Source organism: Rattus norvegicus, chromosome 13 (genome assembly GCF_036323735.1).
Source record: "Rattus norvegicus strain BN/NHsdMcwi chromosome 13, GRCr8, whole genome shotgun sequence".
Classification (NCBI taxonomy): Eukaryota; Metazoa; Chordata; class Mammalia; order Rodentia; family Muridae; genus Rattus; species Rattus norvegicus.
In genome coordinates this window covers 63496853-63519717 of record NC_086031.1, presented here as the reverse complement: position 1 = coordinate 63519717, position 22865 = coordinate 63496853, and the positions used below count along the sequence as shown (strand labels likewise).

Below are 22865 nucleotides of genomic sequence, written 5' to 3'. Positions count from 1 at the left end.
CAAACTTGAGCCTTGGAACCGCAGGTAGGACCAACTTTTCCCCTGCAAGAAACCTGCCTGGTGAACTCAGGACACACAGAGGCAAAATTCCTCTAGGACCGGGCATTTCCTGTGTTTACCGGAAGTCCCACACCCGCGGATCCCGGCCCGCAGCAGCTCTCTGCTCCCAAACCCCGTGGGAGAGAGACCTCACCGCCTGATCAGGTGGGCACTCCTGAGGCTGCAGAGCAGAGGAGACCACCAACACTGCCCACCCTTGCCCACATCCCTGGCCCAAGAGGCAACTGTATAAGGCCTCTGGGTTCCCGTAGGGGAGGGCTCAGGAGCGGCAGGACCCCTACGCCTGAGACACTGCCGGAACCTGAAGGAAACAGACCGGATAAACAGTTCTCTGCACCCAAATCCCACGGGAGGGAGAGCTAAACCTTCAGAGAGGCAGACACGCCTGGGAAACCAGAAGAGACTGCACTCTGTGCACATCCAGACGCCAGAGGAAAACACCAAACGACATCTGGAACCCTGGTGCACGGAGGCTCCCGGAAAGAGCAGCACAGATCTTCCCGGTTGCTGCCGCCGCGGAGAGGACTTAGGAAGTACCCCACGAGCAAACTTGAGCCTTGGAACCACAGGTAGGACCAACTTTTCCCCTGCAAGAAACCTGCCTGGTGAACTCAAGACACAGGCCCACAGGAACAGCTGAAGACCTGTAGAGAGGAAAAACTACATGCCCGAAAGCAGAACACTCTGTCCCCATAACTGGCTGAAAGAAAACAGGGAAACAGGTCTACAGCACTCCTGACACACAGGCTTATAGGACAGTCTAGCCACAGTCAGAAATAGCAGAACAAAGTAACACTAGAGATAATCTGATGGCGAGAGGCAAGCACAGGAACCCAAGCAACAGAAACCAAGACTACATGGCATCATCGGAGCCCAATTCTCCCACCAAAGCAAACACGGAATATCCAAACACACCAGAAAAGCAAGATCTAGTTTCAAAATCATATTTGATCATGATGCTGGAGGACTTCAAGAAAGACATAAAGAACTCCCTTAGAGAACAAGTAGAAGCCTACAGAGAGGAATCGCAAAAATCCCTGAAAGAATTCCAGGAAAACACAATCCAACAGTTGAAGGAATTAAAAATGGAAATAGAAGCAATCAAGAAAGAACACATGGAAACAACCCTGGACATAGAAAATCAAAAGGAAAGACAAGGAGCTGTAGATACAAGCTTCACCAACAGAATTCAAGAGATGGAAGAGAGAATCTCGGAGGCAGAAGATTCCATAGAAATCATTGACTCAACTGTCAAAGATAATGTAAAGCAGAAAAAGCTACTGGTCCAAAACATACAGGAAATCCAGGACTCAATGAGAAGATCAAACCTAAGGATAATAGGTATAGAAGAGAGTGAAGACTCCCAGCTCAAAGGACCAGTAAATATCTTCAACAAAATCATAGAAGAAAACTTCCCTAACCTAAAAAAAGAGATACCCATAGGCATACAAGAAGCCTACAGAACTCCAAATAGATTGGACCAGAAAAGAAACACCTCCCATCACATAATTGTCAAAGCACCAAACGCACAAAATAAAGAAAGAATATTAAAAGCAGTAAGGGAAAAAGGTCAAGTAACATATAAAGGCAGACCTATCAGAATCACACCAGACTTTTCGCCAGAAACTATGAAGGCCAGAAGATCCTGGACAGATGTCATACAGACCCTAAGAGAACACAAATGCCAGCCCAGGTTACTGTATCCTGCAAAACTCTCAATTAACATAGATGGAGAAACCAAGATATTCCATGACAAAACCAAATTTACACAATATCTTTCTACAAATCCAGCACTACAAAGGATAATAAAGGGTAAAGCCCAACATAAGGAGGCAAGCTATACCCTAGAAGAAGCAAGAAACTAATCATCTTGGCAACAAAACAAAGAGAAGAAAAGCACACAAACATAACCTCACATCCAAATATAAATATAACAGGAAGCAATAATCACTATTCCTTAATATCTCTCAACATCAATGGCCTCAACTCGCCAATAAAAAGACATAGATTAACAAACTAGATTTGCAATGAGGACCCTGCATTCTGCTGCCTACAGGAAACACACCTCAGAGACAAAGACAGACACTACCTCAGAGTGAAAGGCTGGAAAACAACTTTCCAAGCAAATGGTCAGAAGAAGCAAGCTGGAGTAGCCATTCTAATATCAAATAAAATCAATTTTCAATTAAAAGTCATCAAAAAAGATAAGGAAGGACACTTCATATTCATCAAAGCAAAAATCCACCAAGATGAACTCTCAATCCTCATCTTCGATTGGTTTATATACAAGTGTGCAATTTCTAGGCTTGAAAGTAAAATGATGCTATCTGGTGCTAGATAGAGGAGCCTTATTTTTTATTATGGCAGCTTGCTATTTTTGTAACATGGTGATTTGGTTGAACACAATAAAGTACAGTAGTAACTGATCTCCCCTTCTTCCTGGATGAGTGAGGAGATGATTAAATGTTAATGTCAGCATCCTTGAGCATATTCAGATGAGCTTCTGCTTCTGTTGAATAGGATGCTGTGTTTGATTGTGGTCCAAAGCTTTGAAGCACTACTTGGCATCTCCTTCCTCGGAGGTCTCACTGTTTAAACATAACAGATTTGATAGCTTGTTGGTAAGGTGAGGTCCAGTTTGTCTCCACTAGGTCATCTTCATGTGAATCCGGTGGTTATACGGTTTTGTTCTAGGGATATTTCATTTTTTTAATAACGGTTTTAGCTGACATTCATGGAGAGAATGAATCCTTAGAACTGTGCCACTAGTGAAAGGAAATCCTGTCTAGAGTATGTTTCTTTACAAAGCTGTGTCACACCATCCTTTGGGCCCTCTGCTGGAAAAGTAGAATCAAGTCTCAAATAATGCCTTTTCAATTGTATCCTCTAGTATTATAGATGTAGGACAGTACTGTATCATACCTCTGTGGATGCAAAATAGCTTGTACCTGCTTTATGATACGTAGTAGTGACCGTGCTTTATCAGAGCTGTTTTTAATGATGTTGCTCAGAATGTTTTCTTTCCAGATGATGATTGAGAAGCAAATTAAAAAAAAATGGTGCCAGGTACCACAAGAGTAACAGAACTGTGCTGTTTTCTTGGGTTTTTTTTTTTTTTTACTTTTTTTTTTAATGGAGTGTGCTGGATGTCTCTACAGTTTTGTTCAGATGACTGCAGAACCTGGAAAAGCTGTTGCTGCTGTTGATGCATAACACACTGCTATTATTGGTCTTTTTATATAAATATAAATATATATATATACAGATATATAATTTGAATTTTTTGAAACTTTAGCTGTGCTGCCAACTTTGGAAAAAAGTATCCCCGTTTACTGTGTTGAGTTGGCACTGTACAGAAATTAACAGCCATATTGGTCTAGAAATGTTGAACTTAAGTTTTTTCCATTTGTACAGGGGTAACACACTGTATTAAATATGTAAGGTCTTATCTACGTGGGTTTGATTACAAAAACTAATAAAGTATTCTCTAAATTGAAAAAAAATGTATTATGTATATCCCTTAAAAATACAAAATGAAATATACGATATTTGAGTTATGATTATTGTTATAACATCATTTCTTGTTATTCAAAAACACTATCTTGTGGAAATTGATTTATGTAAACTATGGCTCACATAAGAAGGGTATTTTGATGGATTATATTAATTTTGAAAAGTTAGGTTTCTTTTTTTTTTTCAACCCTTTAAAGGCATCGTAGTTCTTTTCCATTCAAAAATTATGTTATATGTTAAAGGACATAACAGAATGTCATTGACAATGTTCTTCATAATTCTTTTTAAAATGTGCTAAATGATATTCTATCTGCATCATTAGGTTACCATACAACAATGTCCTTTGAGAATATGGTTTTGCTATCATTTCTAGTTGTAATTACTTCTCACAGAAACGGTATGGGCTTATTGAAACGACTTGAGGTGTGAAGGTTGAGAAGACAATGCCTGTGCGTATTGTAAATAACCACAGCCGGACAGCATGGCGTGTTTATTTCACAGAAGCTCACCCTTCCAAGTGTCCATTTTTTTTTAACATTTTGAACCTCTCTGAACATGTTTTTTCTCTATGAAAGCTTGAGTTGGATATGAGCTGTGACTCACATTTTCCTCATCATGGCATTTCTGACTTGATTAGACAGAAAATACTTAGCACCGAGAAGTACATTGTCCCTGGTAGGAGATTTAGAAACAATCTCACACTCTAATCCAGATCTGAAAAAAGAAACAAAACAGCATCCCGAGTGAGGTAACCCAATCACTCACTGATAAGTGGATATTAGCCCAGAAGGTCAGGTTACCCAAGATACAATCCACAAACCACATGAAGCTCAAGAAGAAGGACGACCGAAGTGTGGATGCTTCAGTCCTTCTTAAAAGGGGGAATAAAAATATTCACAGGAGGAAATACAGAGATGAAGTTTGGAGCAGAGACTGAGGGAGAGAAGTTATCCACAGACTGCACCACCTGGGGATCCAACACAGGCAACGTTGCTGATGCCAAGAAGTGCATGCTCACAGGAGCCTGACATAGCTGTCTCCTGAGAGGCTCTGCCAGAGCCTGACAAATAAAGAGGCAAATGATAACAGCCAACCATTGATCTAAGAATGGGGTCCCCAATAGAGGAGTTAGAGAAAGGCTTGAATGAGCTGAAGGGGTTTGCAACCCCATAAGAACAACAATACCAACCAACTAGAGCTCCCAGGGACTAAACCACTATCCAAAGAGTACACATGGACAAACCCATGGCTCCAGTTGCATATGTAGCAGAGGATGGACTTTTTGGGCACCAATGGGAGAAGCCCTTGGTCCTGCCAAGGCTGGGTGCCCCAGTGCAGGGGAAAGTCAGGGTGGGGAGGTGGGAAGAGGTAGGTGGGTGAGGTAACACCCTCATAGAAGCAGGGAAAGGAGGGATGGGACAGGAGTTTATGGACAGGAAACCAGGAAAGGGGAAAACATTTTAAATGTAAATTTAAAAAATCCAATAAAAGAAAAGAAACAAACTTATCAAAAAAGAAAGAAAAGAAAAAAGAAGGTATCTTCTTCCTCTCATACAATTCCAGTACACAAGTCTTATTCCCAGTTTTATAGAGGACCACTTACTGTGGCCACTCTTAACCTCTCTTCACTGTATCTAGTGGATCACAAAACTTTCCTACAGTCTTCTTCAATTACACCACATTCCCTTTGTTTCCGTTCCAAACTCCCTCAGAAACTCCTTCTGGGGATCTGCCAGGCAGTTGCAGTGGCCAGTGAATCATGTAGGAAATCTTCACCCTCCCTTCTCCTCCGTAATTCCAATCCTCATTTGTAGACAATCCTCCACACTATTGCAGAATATCTGCTGTGATCTCACATTTCTTCCTGATTCTTAATACATAGGGAATCTATGCAATTCATAGTGTAATGGCCAGATATCCTTCCATCTCTCAGCCCCTTCTTTCTAGCACATCCTTATTCCTAGGTCTCAGCTCCCAATATCTAGAAGCACATCCTGCATTTGACCCCCAGTAATACCTGACAATATTCAGGAGCATTCCTTACTAGGCAACAAGAAGGCACCAAAGTTTCCTAAAACTCAGAGAGAGCAACAAAAAGACAAGGAATAGAACACTCACACAGCAAACACCAGACAGGATAGTAGCACTTAGAATTACAATTACCCCAACCCTAGATGCCTAGAAACTAGCATAAAATACAGTCAATAACAGGATAATATGTCCATCTAGAGTTCAATAACCATACTAGAGTAGGTCCTGAGTAATTATATAAGAAAAATATTGTTCAAAACATGAAATAGAAATGGAAACAATAAATAAACAGCAAAAACCAAGAAGTTTGATAAACTCAACAATATTAACTAGAAAACAGAGAGTAAAGATTCAAGTTAAGAAATTTAGAAACAAAAAGGGGGGACATAACAACATACACAAAGGAAACCTAAAGACTCCTAAGAACATAGTTTGAAAACTTATACTCTACCAAGTTGAAAATCTAAATGGAAAATGTTGCTATAAATTGGATGAGAAGAGGTACAAGTATTCTTATTTTCAGCTGATATATTTGTTAAAATAAGAAACCATAAAAATTCCACCAAGAAAATTCTTCAGCTGATAAACACTTTCAGAAAAGTGACAAAATACAAAGTTAACTCAGAAAAATGAGTAAACTTTCGAAGTACGAATGGCAAATTATTGAGAAGGATTTCAGGAAATAATACCTTTCACAATCTCCTCACAAAAATATCTTAGGGTAACTCTAATTCTGAAACAGAATAAAATTGTCTTATCAAAAGTTGTTTAAAAACTTGCAAATTCAAAGAGAAAGTATGTAGGTCAGAGACATCTGGCAGTCCAGAAGCCATCAATCCATTGTGTGCGTATTCATAGTTTGACTTTTGTTACAGGAATTTTAGTCATGAAGATGTAGCTTTATGTCAAGGATGTTCTCATTCTTTATTCTGTTTCTACCAAATCTGAGGTTCTAGGGCCTTGATGAGTTAGAATAAAATATCTTTAGGATCTGTTATGATATTACAAATTTTCAAAATTTTGAAGGCAAATTTAGCTATCAAAATTCACTAGACGTTAGTGGAAACTACCACAAATATTTGGAAGCAATAAACAAAGATATTTCAAGCAATGCTTAGGATGAAAACATCCTTTCTTCCTCTCTAAATTAGGAGATACCTTTGAATAAATTTATTTCAAACAGACACCTCAAGTATACCTACTAATCTAATGGAAGTAGATCTAATATGTATTAAGAGTTAAGAAATATAGAAACAATATGTGCTTTCGACAGATCTCAGGTAAACTTTTTAAAAGTTATATTTTAAGTTATTGTTGGATGTTGTCTATACTTTTTGATATTGTATATTCATGTATATAATATATCTTGATTGTATTCACTCTCCAATCCTCTCTTTAATCTTCTCCATAGTACCCCACATCAACTCCCTCTAAAGTTCACCTCTTCCTTTGTATATGTGTGTGTGTAAGTATGTATGTATGCATGTATGTATGTATGTATGTATGTATGTATGTATTTATACAACAAGTATAGTTATTCTGTTCATATTCACATGGATCTGCATTGGCCACACCATAAAATAAAAGTGACTCTTTCCTTTTTACATCATTAGTTGCTTAGTGCTACTCAGTTAGGAATGGGCCTCAAGGGATCTTTAATTTTCTTTGCTTTGCTTTTTAACTGGCTTGGTCTTATGCAAGCATTCTTTAAGTAATGGGAGATGCTGTGAGTTCATGTGTGACAAGACCATATTAAGTCCATAGGATAGCATTTTTCAGTACTCCTCCCAGCCTCTGGTACTTAGCCTTCGTTACATATACTATGCTTTTTTTCATGATCGTCTATGAGCTTGAGTGCTTTAGAGTTGCCACTTCTTAGGGGGATAAAACAAAGGCATCCCATCTGAAAATGTATAAATTCAACTAACTCTCATTTATGGATTCAAGTTGCTCTACTGGTCATAAATAATTTAAAATCAATGTTCAGCCTCATATAAATCGGGCCATTTAGGTCTTTCTTATCTCCCCATCTCTATGGTCAGATCAAGGAACTACAGCATGCAGGGTTGACAGGTCTCTCTGAAATCAAGGAAGGACCTGTAACATTGAGACCTGCTAAGTCACAGTTGATTGCATAGTTGGCGTCCTGATTTTGTTAACCACCTCTTTCTTCACAGTGTTACTGCTGCCCTTTCCTCCTAAGATACTATTACAGAAGTTACTCATTTAAGTGAAACAATTATGGAAATGGATTATCACTAACACTGCTCTATTTTACTAACTAGCATCACTTCAAAAGTGACACTAAAGGGCAGGAATAACAAAGCTGCTTGTTACTAGGCAATGAGGATACTGGAAATGAGCACAGGGCCATGATTTAAATATAATTTTAATTGATTTCAAGAATATGGTGATTTGTGTATTTTTCAAACAACTTCATACAGTTGTGTTTATGACATGGACAATTATAATCCCCAAGAGACAAAATTCTCAAGTAACAGTCACGAATAGAAGATATATTCTGGAAATGACTCCACACATGAGAATATTATCAGCTGGGTTGCCAGCACCTGCCTTTAATCTCTGGAATACAGTGAGTTCCAGAACAAACCCTGTATAAAACTCCACACCCGCCCAAATATTATCTAACATACTTTTGAACTGTTTAGGGATGAAAACAGAAGAAATTTGTTGTGAAGAGTGACTATTTGTCCTGCATGGGTAGAGACCTCATAATTTTATATAATTATTTGCATGGGTAGAGTACAATTGTATTACTGTATTTAACCTTAACAATAATGATTGGTTTACAGGAAAAAAAGGATATTCAGTACACAAAATACTTGTTGGCTGAAATTATTGTTTAAGGCAACATATCAGCAAAATTCAAGTGCACATCCATAACAGTATGTAGAAGTAAAAATGCAAACAGCCGTACTTTTCAAAAATTAAAAATATTAAGCAAAATGAAGAGATTGCAAAGTGGTTACTAAAAGAGTAACAACACCCTCAAGTATAAGGAATAAATTGTTGAAAAATAGTCTGTCCAATATTTAGTTTGAATATATATATGTATATATATGTGTGTGTGTGTATGTGTGTGTGTATATTATAATCAAACTATAAAACATTATGGTGTGTTTATCATTATCTCTGATGAGTTTTTGGCTCTCTTCTATCTCTCAGTCTCTATCTTTCTATATGTATGAAGGACCTTACTCACATGACACATGTTCACACATATATGTGTATATGTATGCACATAATTATTAGTAACGTATTAGCTAATTTATCCAAAATAAACTTACATAAAATGTGTTCATAAGAAAAGACTTTAGAACAGCATTTGAGGAATTAAATGAAACAATTAAATAATTCGGAAGAAAATGTTACATAAATGTGAACTGGCATGTGGAGAGTAATTAAATTGTAATTACAAAAGGTTAATGTAGCAGTTTACTTGTCCTGATTTTTAAAATTTAGATAACAGTACAGATTTTTGCAATATGGCAAACCAACCTGACTTATTTTCTCTGGGAATTGTGCATCTGTGAAGTTTTTTATGTCATTCTATGAAAATATATTTGACAACAATTAATTTTTATATGCATAGGAACTTGCATGAACACTTAGGGTTCAACGGTTTAAATGTAATCTAATAATATAATCAATTTACATGTCAGTTCACTAATGAATGTCTTTCTAAAAGAGTAAACATTACATTTATTTCTTATAACAATGTCGTATCTCTTTAATTTATCTTATTGACAATTTCTTTTTTTTTTTTTCATCTTTATTAACTTGAGTATTTCTTATTTACATTTCGATTGTTATTCCCCTTCCCGGATTCCGGGACAACATTCCCCAAACCCCTACACCTCCCCTTCTCTATGGGTGTTCCTCTCCCCATCCTCCCCCTATTACCGCTCTCCCCCCCCAACAGTCACGTTCATTGGGGTTCAGTCTTGGCAGGACCAAGGGCTTCCCCTTTCACTGGTGCTCTTACTAGGCTATTCATTGCTACCTATGAGGTTGGAGCCCAGGGTCAGTCTTTGGGTAGTAGCTTAGTCCCTAGAAGCTCTACTTGGTTGGCATTGTTGTTCATATGGGGTCTCGAGCCCCTTCAAGCTCTTTCAGTCCTTTCTAAGATTCCTTCAATAGGGGTCCCGTTCTCAGTAAAGTGGTTTAATGATGGCATTCGCCTATGTATTTGCTGTATTCTGGCTGTGTCTCTCAGGAGAGATCCGGTTCCTGTCGGTCTGCACTTCTTTGCTTCATCCATCTTATCTAGTTTGGTAGCTGTATATGTATGGGCCACATGTGAGGCAGGCTCTGAATGGGTGTTCCTTCTGCCTGTGTTCTAAACTTTGCCTCCCTATTCTCTCCCAAGTGTATTCTTGTTCCCCTTTTAAAGAAGGAGTGAAGCATTCGCATTTTGATCATCCTTCTTGAGTTTCATGTGGTCTGTGCATCTAGGGCAGTTCAAGCATTTGGGCTAATAGCCACTTATCAATGAGTACATACCATGTGTGTTTTCTGTGATTGGGTTACCTCACTAAGGATGATATTTTCCAGTTCCATCCACTTGCCTATGAATTTCATAAAGTCATTGTTTTTGATTGCTGAGTAATATTCCATTGTGTAGATGTACCACATTTTCTGTAGACAATTTCTAAGATTCCATTTATTCTGAGAACAGTCACTATCTTAGAAATTTTGGTACTTTTTAAATCTATTCTTCTTTTTCCAGATTACCACCCAGCAGAGCTAATTTTTTATGGAAGTTTATTATTTTTAAAATTTCAAATGATAACATATATGAAAGCAATTTATTTACCATATCAGGTAAACAAAAATTACAAGCTATCCTGCTGTTAATTTTAATTTTGTGTATTCATTCACTTTTTTGTTTGTATATGAATGCATGTGTATGTGTGCATGTCCCATCATATTCATGTGGATACCAAGGAAGTTGGCTTTCTCGTTCCCCTATCAGAGTCTTTGAGCCTGAATCCAGAATGTCATGCTTTGTGGCAAGTGTACCTATCACTGAGCCATCTTTCAAGCCATTATATGCATTTTAATTCTTGTGCTATTTTTATTTTGTTAGAATTCAACCAGATGGCTCACAATGAATTTTTATTTTGTGCTGAGTATATATATGATTGTGTCTATGGATTGTTTATTTCTTTTAAAAAGTTTTTTTAGATATTTTATGTATTTACATTTCAAATGTCATCCCCTTTCCTGGTTTCCCCATCTCCTATCCCCCCTTCCACTGCTTCTATGAGGATGATCCCCCTCCCATCCACCCACTCCAACTTCAATACCCTGGCATTTCCTTATACTGTGGAATTGAGCCTTCACAGGACCAAGGACTTTACCTTCTATTGATGACAGACAATGCCATCCTGTGCTACATATGTGGCTGAAGCCATGGGTCCCTCTATGTGTAATTTATGGTTGGTGTTTTAGTCCCTGAAATCTCTGGGGTGTCTGGTTGGTTGACATTGTTCTTCCTATGGGGCTGCAAACCCCTTCATCTCCTTAAGTTCTTTCACTCCTCCATTGGGGTTCCTGTGCTCAGTCTGATGGCCAGCAGCAAGCATCCTCATCTGTATCAGTAGGACTCTAGCAGAACCCCTCTCAGAAGACATTCATATCAGTCTCCTGTCAGCAAGCACTTCTTGGCATCTGCAATAGTTTGGTGCCTGTATGTACTAGTATAGGTTATGTAAGTACACTGTGATTTGGAAATTAATTTGCTTTTGAAGATGTTCATTGAAAATTAGAAAATGTGCAGTGCCTAATGGGTGGGCTTATTCTGATGAGGCTAGCTGTGGCTGCTGCAAGCTCCTTCATTGAGTTGCCCTGGTCTCCACTATCTCATGGCTGCAATTGGAGTTTAAGTGGGCTACACATCAGTCTATGTAGATGTCTAGAAGGATGGCGGTGCAGAAGTGATTGCACATTATGCAGGGGATAGACTCAGATCAGACATCATTGCTCACTTGGAAAATGAATAGGTAGTTGGGCCTGCAGCAAAAGAAAGCAGAATAAGAAATTGTCTCAAGCACAGTAATGAAAGTAAAACAGATCGTAGCGAGAAACCAAAAGTGTGGTCCTCAGACCTGTGTTCTAAGCAACTAGTTCTGAGCAGAAAAATTGGCTGGATCCTGGAAATGTGCTGAGAGCACACATAACTTCTTCATGCCTTCAAACCTCATCCTTTTTTGTCCAGGAACTAGCTTCAGTAGCCTTCCTTTTCTGCCTACTGTGGCCCATCACCAAGAGCAGTGCAGGCATCTGCTGGTCCAGACAGGCAACAGAAACTCTTCTCTCCATATTACGCAATGTAGAGTACATCCAATGCCTTCAGACTATGGATCATAACACAGATGTCTATCAGAACGAGTCTAAGCAGATGCAGCAACAAGGATTCTGCCACACAAAATGCAGTTGCTGCTCCAGGTTCAACGTTCTGAAGGTCTATGTTGACTATGCCACAAATACGGGCATCCACTGCCCTGTCAATTTTATCATTTGTTGGATCAGCTTCTTGGATATCAGATAGTGTCTGACTCACACAACTTTAAAAAGGACTGCTTGGGTCAAGCACTGTGATCAGAATTTAATGGCTAATGACAACTTAGGGGAAGAAGGAACCAATATTTGGAAAGCAAAAAAGTACTCAGGCAGCTAGTCATTAGTGTGGTTTTTAATAGTTAAGGAATCAGAAGAGAATTGTCAGCTGAGAAGTAACTTTGAGAACTCCTGGGATTAATCTTAGCTGGCAGGGTGCTCTCCAGAGACCCCCAGCTACAGCAGCTCCCACCATCCATTTAGAGGCACAGTTGCTCCCTGTCAGAGCAACCCCATGACCAGACTGGGTGTGTCCAGGGTATGCAGTACCTGACCCAGCACCAGCCGGAACCATCTCTGGATGGCCTCCAGAGCACAGCCTCCAGAATTCTCTTCCACAGTTGGTTTGCTCTCTGGCGGAGATAGAACACTGACCAGTGAGCCTCCTTCACGGTGGGCAAGGCAAAGAACGTGCATGCTCAGTGGCCATAACCGTTGCAACTGAGTTAGCATGAGAACTCTGCAAGAGAGAGGAAGAGAAGCTGGTTGTTATTTGTAAGGAGGCCAGTGCCCTGCAAGACACTGCTAATGAGCTGTGCAGTGATGCTGTTATCATTGTCAGAGCCTTGGTGACAGTAGTGAAAGAAGCAACTGGGGCTTTCCAGCTAGGGTTTGAGAAGCTGCTTCAGAGGTTGCTTTCAAATACCAAAAGCTAGGAGAGGATTGAATGCATATTTTCCCCAAACTGGTACAACCCTGGCTCTGTGTCTTCAGGAAAAAAAATAGATGAACTAATTTGCAGAAGAGTGGTAAATCTCTTTCCCTTAGATCCTCCACCAATGGAAAAGCCTTTGGGGAAGGAAAGGGTGCCCTAGTGGAAACCAGAAGGAACCAAATGCATGAGTTAGCTTGTCCTGGGTTCCTCACTATGGTGAGGAAATTTTCTTTACCTCTATAATAGTCTCCTCATCTGTTCAAGGGAATCAGTAGTTATTCCTACCCTGGCTACAACATAAGGTTGTTTGAAGATCAAGTGGCTTATAGATGTGGAAGTTCTTGTTGCCTTTGCCCTTGGCTAAGGTGACCTGGGGTAAGCACATTCATTGTTTACAACATACAGAAAGGGAGTGGTATCCCCTGACCTCATTGTTTGAATCTTTATCAGTTTAATTTGTTTGCCTCTTAGATTGGGGTCTCAACTTCTCACAGCTCTCTGTGGCTTCACTAGTGTAGGCACAACTGCATTTGTGTCTTTGCCTCTTACATTTTCACTACTGTATCCCTGACTTACTGACCAGCAAACTTAGTCCAACCAGCTTCCCCTCCTTCAGTTTACTAGTTCCTGGTCTCTACAGAGTTGTGGTTCTAATTCAGCACTGTGGGAAGTAAACGTTTCCTATTGGCAGACTTTGATATGGTCATATATTGCCTGTTTTATAAAGTAGAAAGCGTTGAGTAAATTATTTGCATTTAGTATTATCTGAGCCTCCTTAGATGCACAAACTGAGTGTTTAAATTGTGCTTGCCACTTGAACATGGACATAGCCTGGATTATATCCATTTCCAATCGGTGGCTGACTGCATTTGTTTCCATCAGCTGGTGTTTGGTTTGGGGCCTAACATGTTATTGAGAGTAAGTCTAGATTCAGGGTAACTTTTTTCCTTAAGTGATAGAAACAGAGTTCTTAGAATTAGTGGGTACGGTGGAAAAGATCATTTTCCTTTGCCCTTCTGCTTGAGGGCAAAGCAAGGCAATAAAGAACTCTGTCCAGAGACAGCTTCTTTAAAAATAAGCCCTGAACAAGGGTGCATCCCTCACACAGGCTCATGTCCTTGAGGGAAAGTAAGGAACCCTTTACACTTCAAGATTATTGGCCTTCACTGAACTGATTTGAGTGTGTCTTATAGTACTCTAGAACACACAAGAACGAATTTGAGGGCTTTAAATGCACTCCTTCAATTAGGATCCTGGGAGAAAATGAACAGGTGCACTGGGAGGGGTTCGGTTTTAGGGGGAGGGGAGGAAGGGGAAGGTACTTACATTGAAGGTGGCAATGTAAATTAGTCAATAAAAAGACAAAACAAACATCGAATCTCCTGGGACCAGGAATAAGTGGCACAGAGCCAGCTGCTGTAAGAATGAGTACTGGTTAAATGAGCAGAGTGTGCTGTGCAGTACACTAGGATCTTCTCATACCCGTACAACTCCGGGCCAGTCTGAACTGTTTACTTTGGGCAAACCACTTACTGTTTATGTGCCTCGATTTATTTTATATCTAAGTTGAGTAATTATTACTAGATAATTTTTTATAATACCTATCAGTTCTAGAATTTTAAATAACATGGTAAAATGTTAAATAACAAGGTAAAAATGGAGGTTAGCTACCCATAGTATTCTTATACTATAATTTGTTTGAAATTGTGTTTACGATTGTATTTAAGGGCCCTGTATAGATTGGTGTTCATCAGTATACTGGTGAAAAGTTCGAAGCATTATACTAGACATCCAAGGATGGCTTTCTTTCACTGAAGTGGGTATTTAAGTGTGTGATGTCTCTTATTTTAGACCATGACATGGAAAGAAGAAAGATGAATATCTGTTGTAAGCAAATAAAGCTAATGTAGATATTAGTTTTCTGAAAAAAAAAACTTTAGGGAAACCTAGACCTATGGCATATGGATCTCATGGTGACAGAATATAGATAAGTACCTGGTTGACAGAGGAGACATGTTAAGGAACAGAAGTGGAATTAAACTTGAGGTATTTTGAAAACCCTGATTGGGAAGACTAGCCAAAAAATTAGATAGACCTCAGGGTCCTGAAGAGTTAACCAGAAGACACACAAAACAGCAGAGGAGACAGTGCATGGTGGAGGCCTGGTGCAGGAAGGCAGACTGGAGGTCCTGTCACATCTTTGGGATTACCAGCTGTGTCCTCCAAACAGCTTTTCACTATTCTGTGACTCAAGTTCTTCACCTAAAGTGGGAAGAGGTAATTGTCCATCTTACCTATCCCACAGGGGTGTTGTAGGGACCAGTTGACTATGGAATGTACCAGGAGTGGGGAAGAGGACCCCATGGGGCTTGAGAACTGGTGTTGCCAAAACCAGGTGCCCTGATCACTGTAAGACCCTTAGGGAGAAGTTGGACATGGCATTGCTGGTAAAAAGATGTCATGTGATGACAGGATCAATGCTTCCTTGAGGCTGCAATGTGAACAAGGTTCTGTGTATATTAGCCTCCAACCTTTGCTTTCCTTAGTTATGTCACTGAATTCTGCTGTGGACAAATAAAGTTTTGACTTGTGTGTAAAAATATTTAGAAAAATTTTAAGTATTAGATGTCTCTCTCTCTCTCTCTCTCTCTCTCTCTCTCGATTGTTTTCCTTTCCTGTCCTGATATCTTTTTCTTTTTTTTTAATTGGATTCTTTTATTTACATTTTAAATGTTATTCCCTTCCCGGTTTCCTGGACATAAGCCCCCTAACGATCTCCCTCCCTGTCTTCTATAAGAGTGTTCCCCTCCCCACTACCTCCAGTTTCTGCCCTTCAACATTCCCTACACTGGGGGTTCAGCCTTGGCAGGACCAAGGGCTTCTCCTTCCATTGGTGCCCAACAATGCCATCCTCTGCTACATATGCATCTGGAGCCATAGGTCAGTCCATGTACAGTCTTTGGGTAGTGATTTAGTCCCTGGGAGCTCTGGTTGGTTGGCATTGTTGTTCTTATGGGGTTGCAAGCCCCTTCAGCTCTTTCAATCCTTCCTCTAATTCCTCCAACGGGGATCCTGTTCTCAGTTCAATGGTTCACTGTTAGCATTCGCCTCTGTATTTGACATGCTCTGGCTGTGCTTCTCAGAAGACAGCTATATCCAGCTCCTGTCAGCATGCACTTATTAGCTTCATCAATCCTAACTAGTTTTGGTGACTGTATATATGGGCTATATACCCATGTGGGACAGGTATACTTGTCTAAGGAATGCATTGCTAAATAGTTTTATTGAAGTGCTTAGTTGATAAAATACATTATATAAAAAAGGCATCTTTAGGAATTCCTCTGCTGTTTTAGAACATTTAACATCATGGTTTCTAAGCATATTTGCCAAATCCCTGTTAATTTAAAACTTTAAATATGTAATGTAATGTCAAATGATAGTTGCAGATGAAAGGATATTCAAATGGATTCACAAATAGACATAATTTCTGCACAATGTGCTGATAGTTGCTTCTGCAAAGTTATTTATTTTAGTACATTAAGCTTTACAGATGCTGCATAATTTTACTAAAGAGCTTCTCAAAATATAAAAGGTAAAGAATATAAATCTCTGAGAAGAGTCCATAATTATAGGATGGTAATGAGCTCTAAGGAACAGCAGCAGAAAGAAATGTGAGAGTCATGATTTTTTTCTTCTTTAAATCTTCATATTTTCATTTTATACTTTCTTCCAAAAACAGAAAAGTGAATGTTAAAATACTGCTACTAAGACAGAATTTAATGATTAAAGGGTCAAAGGTAAACACATCAAAATTTAATCAGATAATAAACGGATTTTCATTGATTTTCATATTAACAAAGGTGATAATTGGTATTGTGCATCTTAATACAGTACTAATTACTGCTCCTACAGTTCTGCTCTACACAGAAAAGATGCTCTTCTGAGGGTCAATGAGATGGCTTAATATATAAAAACATTTGTGTCAGGAATGAAGACCTCATTGGGCATTCGGCAAACCTCAGTATGTAAGGAGAACTTACTCATAAAGTTGTCCTCTGGCCTTCAGGTGCATAGCATGGCACATGCACACTTTCATAGTCCACACAAACACCTGTACACACACACACACACACACACACACACACACACATACACACACATAGACACACACACACACTAAACAAATGCTTAAAGCAAAGAAAGAAAAGGGGCTGGGGAGATTCATTCAATGGTTAAAAGCACTGGCTATTCTTCCATAATGTCTTGGTTCATAAGATTAATGAAAAAGTCTATTTAAGAAAGAAAATAGAAGTGTTTCTTAGAAATATTGTTTTTCTTTCTTGTATTTACTTATGTGGTTCATGGTATTCCATATGATTTATATCACACTTCACACATTCCTTTGCATGTATAGATTTAATTTATGATATTTTACTTCCTTATGATTTTTTAAAAGAATCTACCTTTATACCTTTATTCCTTTTATTATTATATCTTGTTATTTTTATTATTATTTATTTTTAACTCCTCTCTGATCCCTGGCCTATATAGTTTCAGGCTCTTGGTCACATAAGCACTGCTAGATAGGTATTCTACATACTTGTTGAGTGTGTCTTAACCCAAATCAGTTATTGGTTGGTTAATCTCACAAACTTTGGTCCTTTTGCCCTAGCACAGCATGAAGGCAATACACATTCTCTTTTCATACCATGCAGAGTACTTTCCTGTCACAAAGATACTCCCAAATAGGGGTAAAGGGTCTATGTAGAAACCAGCAAAATATCTCTATGTACAATGGGTTACATACATTTTGTCTTCAGGAATGAGGGTTTTGCTGTCAATTTATGAAGAGCAACAGCCAATGGATAGCCTAGTAGAGTCCAGACTTACTGCCAAATTTGACAGATTTTTCTTTTTAAAGTTTTCTTTATTATTTATTTATTTATTCACATTTCAAATGTTCTCCCCCTTCCAGTTTTCCCCTCTACAAAACACTTATTATATTACCCCTCTACTTCCTACTATGAGGGTTCTCCCCAACCACCCACCCACTCTGGCCTCACTGCACTAGCATCTCCCTACTCTGGAGCATTAAGCCTCCATAGGAACAAGGGCAGCCCCTCCCATTGATCTCAGATAAGGCAATCCTCTGCTACATATGCAGCTGGAGCTATGGGTCTCTCTAATTTGTACTCTTTGGTTGGTGGTTTAGTCCCTGTGAGCTCTGGGAGTTCTGGCATTTGATATTGTTGTTATTCCTATGGGGTTATAATCCCCTTCAGCTCCTTCAATCCTTCCCCTAACTGCTCCATTGGGGTCTTGGTGCTCAATCTGACAGTTGGCTGCAAGCATCCAGATGGGTTCACCAATTCATCTAAAAAAAATATTAACCCAGAATTGCTCCTTTCTAAAGAAAATGGAGGGACAAAGAGTGGAGAAGAGACAGAAGAAAAAGCCATCCAGAGACGGCCCCACCTAGGTATCCATTTCATCTGCAGACACCAAACAAAGACATCATTCCTACTGCTGTTCTGCCAGATCTTTAAAGATAACCGACACAATGTTCCTCATACAATTCCATATTGGAGAAAAGAAAGGAATGCTATTCAACTCATTCTTTGAACTGAATAATATTCACAGGAGGAAATACAAAGTGTGGAACGGACACTGAAGGGAAGGCCATGCAGAGACTGCCCCACATAGGGATTCATCCCATATACAGTCACCAATTACCGACAATACTGCAGATGCTATGAAGTGCATGTTCACAGAAGCCTGATATAGCTGTTGCTTGAGAGGCTCTGCCAGAGCCTGACAATTACAGAGGCAGATTGCAGCCAACCATTGAACTGAGGATGGGGTTCCCCAGTGGAGGAGTTAGTTAAGGACCAAAGGAGCTGAAGGGGTTTGCAACCCAATAGGAAGAATATTATCAAACAACCAAATCCACCAGAGCTCCCAGGGACTAAAGCACCAACCAAAGAGTACACATGGAGCAACTCATGACTCCAGCAGGATACGTAGCAGAGAATGGCATTGCTGGACCAAGGAAAGGCCCTCGGTCCTGGGAAGCCTTGATGCCCCAGTGAAGGGGAAATGCTAGGGCAGAAGGCAGGAGAGAGCAGGTGGGTGGGGAGCACCCTCATAGAAGCAGTGGGAGGGGGGAATAGGACAGCCAGCAGTTTCTAGAAGGGAAACCATGAAAGGGAATAACATTTGAAATGCAAATAAAGAAAATATCACCCCCCCTCAAAAACACCTAGATAATGGCATCTAATGAAGATTGATAAAGGAATCCTCAGTAAAATGCCTATAAACCAAATAACAACTACAAATTACAAACATTATATCCAATGCCATTACTGATATCATTACAGATTGCAATAGAGGCTCAACATACACAAGTCAATTAAATGTAACACAATCTGTAGACATCAAACAGAAATCGTGCAGTCGTATCAATAAGTGTACTTTGCCAAAGTTCAATATCTTTTAATACCTTGCCTGACTTAGTGGGAAAGGAAGAACCTAGCCTTGCAGAGACTTGAAGTGCCAGAATTGGGCTACCTGAGGGAAGTGTGGAGCAAGGGAGAGGGGGAGACCTGCTGAGCGGAGAAGGGGAGGGGGAAATAATTGCATGAGAGTGACCAGGAGATGGAAAGTGAGCAAGCAAGATGTAAGTTTAAATTTAAATAAAATTAAAAACAAAAACCAAAAAAAGAAAAAAATCCACAAAGGTCAAGATACCAATTTTGTCTTGAAAGTCAGCAATAAATAAATAATATATAAAATATAAAATAAATTACAAAAAAGGAATAAATCTTTTAAGACAGTAAGAAAAATCTTTTAAGACAGTAGAGGAAATATATCTTATCACAATAAAGACTTATTGTGCAAATCATACAATCAACTTATATTAAATGAAGTAAAACTGAAATGTTTCCTAGACAATCAGGAATGAGATCAATGTGTCAATTTTTTCTAGTTTCATTATACATACATACATATATATGTATATAAAATATATATATATAAAAGTTTTAGTATTAAAATTCTCCCAGTAGTTTCCATTTCTCTTTCTAATTTTAGAGTGATGCCAAATACTTAGCAGAACAAGTAAAAGCTACCAAGGATACAATGTTAATAGTATTCATTGTAGGATAAATTTGATAAATCATTAAAAATTTAAAGCTATGATTACTCAACTGTATAGTTACTGGAGAGAAAAGTAAATCTAGACCAGAGCCTACAGTGTCTATATTGTGTTGATAGAAATATTACCAACTGATGATATGGGAAATATAGGACAAATAGTTATATAAAACATTAATTAATATACTGATATTTTTACTCATTTGGTTTCTACGCACTGAAAATAAAATTCTTCCTTGCATTAAGTCATCGAAAATTCTTTCTTGTAAGATATTGATGCTTATGAACCATGCCCAGACGTTACAAACAAGGTTTACTTAACAAATATACAGGAATAAGTATGGTGATAAAACCTGACATTTTTCTAGGACACTGTTTCTTTCACTTTCATGTTCATAATTATAAACTAATGACCCATAATTCTGTAAATGCTCAATTGTCAGCCTTGGGCATTGATTCAGATCTTCATGGCTTGAGCCTAATAAGTGTTTTTCTACAATTTCCCAAGTTATGGGATAAGTCTGAGACAGTTGTTTTAGTCAATGTCAAACCTACTCATCATTTGCTTGACAACTATCCTTATTAACATTCCCAGTGTACATTGGGAAGTTTTATAAAGAGTGTAAGGAACATTTAATTATTTTACATACCAGTGCATGTAGCATCAACTGTAAAAGTTGTATTATATAAAAAAAAAAAGGAAGAAAGTATCTTTGGATTCGAATGCACTTTACTGGTGAGCACAGTTGAGTGCAAACATGCTTTACTTGCAAATATGTACAGGGCATTAAACTTGATCTTCTTATGCAAGCCCACTCAGTGAAAGTCCATTCATGTCTACAAGTTATAAGTCTAATGAAGATAGGAACAAATCAACGCCTAATTATGTATTTCTGTGAGCTCTATTTTTATGAAGTGGTATTGAAAAAGGGCATCATGGGGACTTCCATGACACAAGATGGTTTAGAAGTTTAACCTTAGATATGGGGCCACCCAACCATCTCAAAATTTTTAACTCATAATTGTTCATGTCTAAAGAAAATGCAGGGACAAAAACAGCACAGAATGAAGGAAAGGCCACCCAGAGACTTCCCTACCTTGAGATCCATCTCATCTTCCCATCTGCAGACTCCAAACTCTGACACTATTTTGTTTTAATTGCAGATACCAAGATGTGCTTGCAGACAACAGCCTTGGATGGCTGTCCTCTGAGAGGCTCTGCAATGCCTGACTAGGATATATGCAGATACTCACAGCCAAACATTGGTCTCAAACCAGGGACCTCAATAGAAGGAATAGGGAAAGGACTGAAAAAGCTGAAAGGGACTGCAACCCTAGAGGAAGAACAACAATATCAACTAACCTCAGAGCTCCCAGGGACTAAACCACCGACCAGTGTATACATGGGCAAGTTCATGGCTTCTTCTATATATGTAGCAATGGACTGTCTTAATCTGACATCAGTGGGAGGGGAGTTGCTTGGGCCTGTGGAGGCTTGACGCCTCAGAAAATGGAGATGCTAGAGGGGTGAGGCAGCAGTGTGTGGGTGGGTGGATGGGTAAGCCCCCTCTTAGAGGCAAAGGGGATAGAGAAAGGGATGGGGGATTCATGGAGGGAAACTGGAAAAGGGGAAAACATTTGTTATGTAAAAAAAGTTAAAAAAGAAATCAACCTTAATTTATTTTTATATTTAAATCAAATGTGAATGTTCAATGAAAGCTGGAAAAACCAAACAGAAAGAAGTCAAGATTAGGAAGCATAAGAAGGAAGCCAGAGTTGGAGTAAATACGGATGGGGACAAACTTCCATGTCTATAATGTAGGACTTTTGGTTTTGTTTTGGTTTCTTTTTAGTAGACTCCAGAAGGAAGGCATGGATATATACGTATTAGATGTTAAGTTTTTTTTTTTTTTTATAAATTCAAAGTTAATTTTTGCCATTCACTTTAAAGGGGGAAAAACAAATGAACCATGGAATGGATAAACTATTTAGAAGATGATTGGGATTGTCTAACAAATGATGCTACCACATGTCTTCAAGTCATGTTTGCTCATTTGCATTTTCATTAACTGTAAAGTTAATCAATCTAGACTAATCTATCCAATTTGACATATCACTTCATTTAGCAGCTGTTGGATATGCTTATGTTATTTTACTCATGGTCTGTATGAAGTTTTATCTTCAGATACTTCTTTCTCTTTTCTGGTTATCCTGTTTTAAGTTCCTTCAGCACTGGTATTTAAATGTTATATTTACTCAAGATTCCATTTAAATAAATAACAAAGATATATAAGTTCTTTCTGTAGAATATAATATTAACTACAGGTAGTTTGGGAGAATGCACAATAGGCCAGTTAAGGCAATTCATACAAGAGGGGGCATTGAAGAAGAAAGGAGGAGAAGTTATAAGAGATAGGGATGGTGAATGACTGCAAGAAACTGTTTACAGGACACAGCAGGGCAGTTGCACCTAAATGCTCATAACTGTTGAGACAACATGAATAAAACCTGTGCAAGATCAAGCCAGACAAAATCCCAACATGGACAGAGGAGGTGGGAATAAAGTTCCACACTCGATAAGGAACTATTGGCATTGCATAGCGGATGGGAGGAGTGCTAGTTTTCTTTAAGGACACGGTCCTGGTGGGTTGACTATCCTCCAGCAAAGACCATGCATCTAAATGTGCATGAATAACATGAACTGTACTTGGTGAGATCAAAATAAAAAAATGTGACAGTGGCTGTTGCAGGGGAGGGGGAGGCAGGAAGGAGATAACATTTGAAATGTAAGTATATAAAATATCCAAGAAAA

General features: G+C 38.8%; 1 pseudogene; it reads left to right on the top strand.

The window, feature by feature from the left end:
* The first annotated feature begins 11550 nt into the window (after nucleotides 1–11550).
* Nucleotides 11551–12902, top strand: LOC120096178 (uncharacterized; annotated as a pseudogene).
* The last annotated feature ends 9963 nt before the right edge of the window (nucleotides 12903–22865 follow it).